Source organism: Nothoprocta perdicaria, unplaced genomic scaffold, assembly GCF_003342845.1.
Source record: "Nothoprocta perdicaria isolate Ctin4 unplaced genomic scaffold, notPer1 scaffold_38, whole genome shotgun sequence".
NCBI classification, from domain to species: Eukaryota; Metazoa; Chordata; class Aves; order Tinamiformes; family Tinamidae; genus Nothoprocta; species Nothoprocta perdicaria.
Genome location: NW_020455621.1, coordinates 478,953 through 481,865, shown reverse-complemented (window position 1 = coordinate 481,865; position 2,913 = coordinate 478,953).

Genomic DNA, 2,913 nt, shown 5'->3' with positions numbered 1-2,913 from the left:
GCACCATTTTCTAGAACCAACTTGTATGCCATCTGCTCTCCTGTGGTGCAGCATTTTTTTTTTCRAGCATGAGTGCCATGGAATTACATACGGGATTGACTTGTGTTTAATGATTTACCTTGCGGAATTTGGGTTACATCCTGCATAGACAAGCCTTGTGTCTCGCAGGTGACAGAGGAGGAGGGAGCTATTAGCCTGTTTTTGACTTCTCAGGAGGAGTCCTGTGCCCCTGCAATGACCTGGGGTGCTCATTGTGGTGAATTTTAGCTCAGGTATAAAATAGCTCCTGCAGCAAGGCCACGGAGCTCTGCTTGCACGGAAATGTTTAATGCAGATGAGCTACAGCAGATCAGTGTAAGGGAAGAAGATTAGGAGGAGAAGAGCAGCTTTTGCTCTTTGGTTTGTTCTTTTGGTGCATGTGTCAGCATTTTGTGAATAAAAGCCTTCTTTATGTTCCTTAATTCCTTCCTCTAGCTTGTTTGCATCTTTCACAATGCAGTGCTGGAGGGAAAGGCAGTTAAAAACAGGAATAAGGATGCAGAGTCACGGGAATAGGCAGAGAGCAGATGGAATATGTATGAGTGTGTGTGTGTTTGCTTTTTTTGGTTGGAGTGGGGCTTCTCTTTTATTTTAACCTTACCTTTGAAGTGAATAAGTTGAAAATATTTCTATTAACATCTTCCTGGCATATCTAATTCAATTTACTTGTTATTGAAAAGCTGCATGGGTAGCAGAAGATGCAAAGTCCAGCTCCCCGTGGAGATCTCCTGCAGCAGCAGTGACCAGTGGGGACTCGCTGGTGCCTGAGAATGCCCCTAAGCCAGCCCTGCTACCTTCCTCAGCACAGGCATTACAAGAAATCCCTTGTCTGCCCAGCCCAGTTGCACGAAACATGTAGGAACTTAATTACTTTGAGAGCCAAATTGGGTCAAACTTGACTGAAAATGATTGATGAATTTGGAAATTGATGGGAGATGGATCAATAGACCCCTGTGCAGCAGGATCACACTTGCCTTGTTTATTGACAGAATCAAGCTAAAATGATCTCTCAATCTTCTCATCTCCTTATAAGGACAGTAAATATAAGTAGCAGCTTAACTTGACATGTTCCTTGAGAGTCACCTCGCAGGAAGCAGAGGTGCCTGGTGACCCTTGCGGTTTGGGCTTTGGAGACACTGAGCTGCCTGCTGGGGTGGCTTTCATTTGGCCAGGGCCATAGGTGCCTGTGAGCAGGGACCTCCTTGGTGGCCGGCTCATGTTCCACACTGCTTGTGAGGTACCCTTGAGCAAATGGGAAGGCTGAAAAATGCAGGGAGAAACTTGCACTGGATCATGCAAGAGCCCAAGGCACAGTTTGGATTAGGACTGTGTCTCTGGTTTGCCTCCCCTTTGCAAACCACGSAATTTGCAGCTCTTTCTTTTCTTTGTAATTGGAAATTTTGAAGTCTTGCTTAGCTTGCACAAACAACATAAGAAAAGAGAAATATAGTACATATTTTTAAATCTATCACTGACATGTAAAATGGTGGCCTAAGAAACAACAGAAATAGAACACATAAGCAAGTAAGTTTCGCCCSCCGTGGCAAGTATTGATTGCATGTATAAATACTTCATTATTATTGACTTGGAAGTCAGCAGTGTTTTTTTTTTTAACTTACACTGTATCAGATCCTGATGCACACATCTGAATTATCCATAAATAAATAATAGGCTCATATATGTTTCCTGTACCTCTTTATTCTGCAGTCCCCTCTTTTTTAATAGTACTAGCTCAGAGAGAGACAGTTGATTCTTTTCCTGAAAGCTTAAGAAATGTTAATCCTGCTTTTGAGTGGGAAGTAGAAACCTTTGCTTACAAGTGGGGAGCTTATTCMCTAGTTTTTTGCTAGAGTAAGCTTTCTTGTTTTTTGCCTGTTTTCAATGGCTTTAGAAATAAAATGGCATAACCCAAGGATCTTCCAAGTACGGAGCACCGTGGTGCCGCTTCCCAAGGCATAAAACAAGAGAAAGGGGCTGGCTGCTCTAAAAGTAAGAGGGTGTTAGCTGGGAAGCACATGCAGCATGAACCTTGTACCCCTGTGTGAATGGTTCGTAAGAAAAAGCTTCATTCCTCTAAGAATATAAGCTAATAAATACTTATTTTTTACTTGAATAGGTTATTTTTAGGGTTTTAAAAAGTTGATTCAAGCCAACTTACGCTGTTACAATTCAGTTGGCCCTATAGACTTGTGTTCTTGGTTTTATCTTTCATTAATTTTGGAAAATGGTCTGTTTTCCCTGAGTGACAGTGTCATTGGAGCAAAATCTGTGTAAACGTTGCACAGACGTGGGAGTCCTCCAAGAGAGCCGGCTCGTGTTTGGGGCTGCAGAGCCTGTTTGCAGAGYGAGCACAGGCTGGAGGGGGAGCCGGGGCGGCCAAGGGCTGCCTCGGGAGGGCTGCTGCGGCTGCGGAGGGGTTCCGAGGAACCCTKGGCTCTGGTGAAGGGCCGTGGGGCTTGGTTAGGCCAGGCTCCCTGGCAATGTGCTCGGCGTGCGGCGGCGCAAGGCACAGCCGAGGGCTGCGCAGCTGGGTGCACGGTGCAGCTCCCTGGGTGCCCCGAGCGTGGRTGCGCGGCTGTGAGCAGCGGCAGCACAGGGCCTCGGGCTGAGCCAGGGGAGCCACCCTGCTCCGTGCGGGGGCTTTGGTGGCATTGCCATGCAAACCCGCTCCCTAAACCTGCTCTTGGAACGGCAGTGGAATGCTCTGCTGGTGCTGGTGACGAGTTTGTGGCTGCCGTTTCGTTTTTAACCCGTTTGTGGAACTTCACGCTTTTCTGGAAAACCCATGTTTGTGCATGGGGCCCCAGTGCTGCGCGGTGCCACTGGGTGGGAGCTGCTCAAGGGTCACGGCAGTGAACAGCTCTCGCAGGGCCC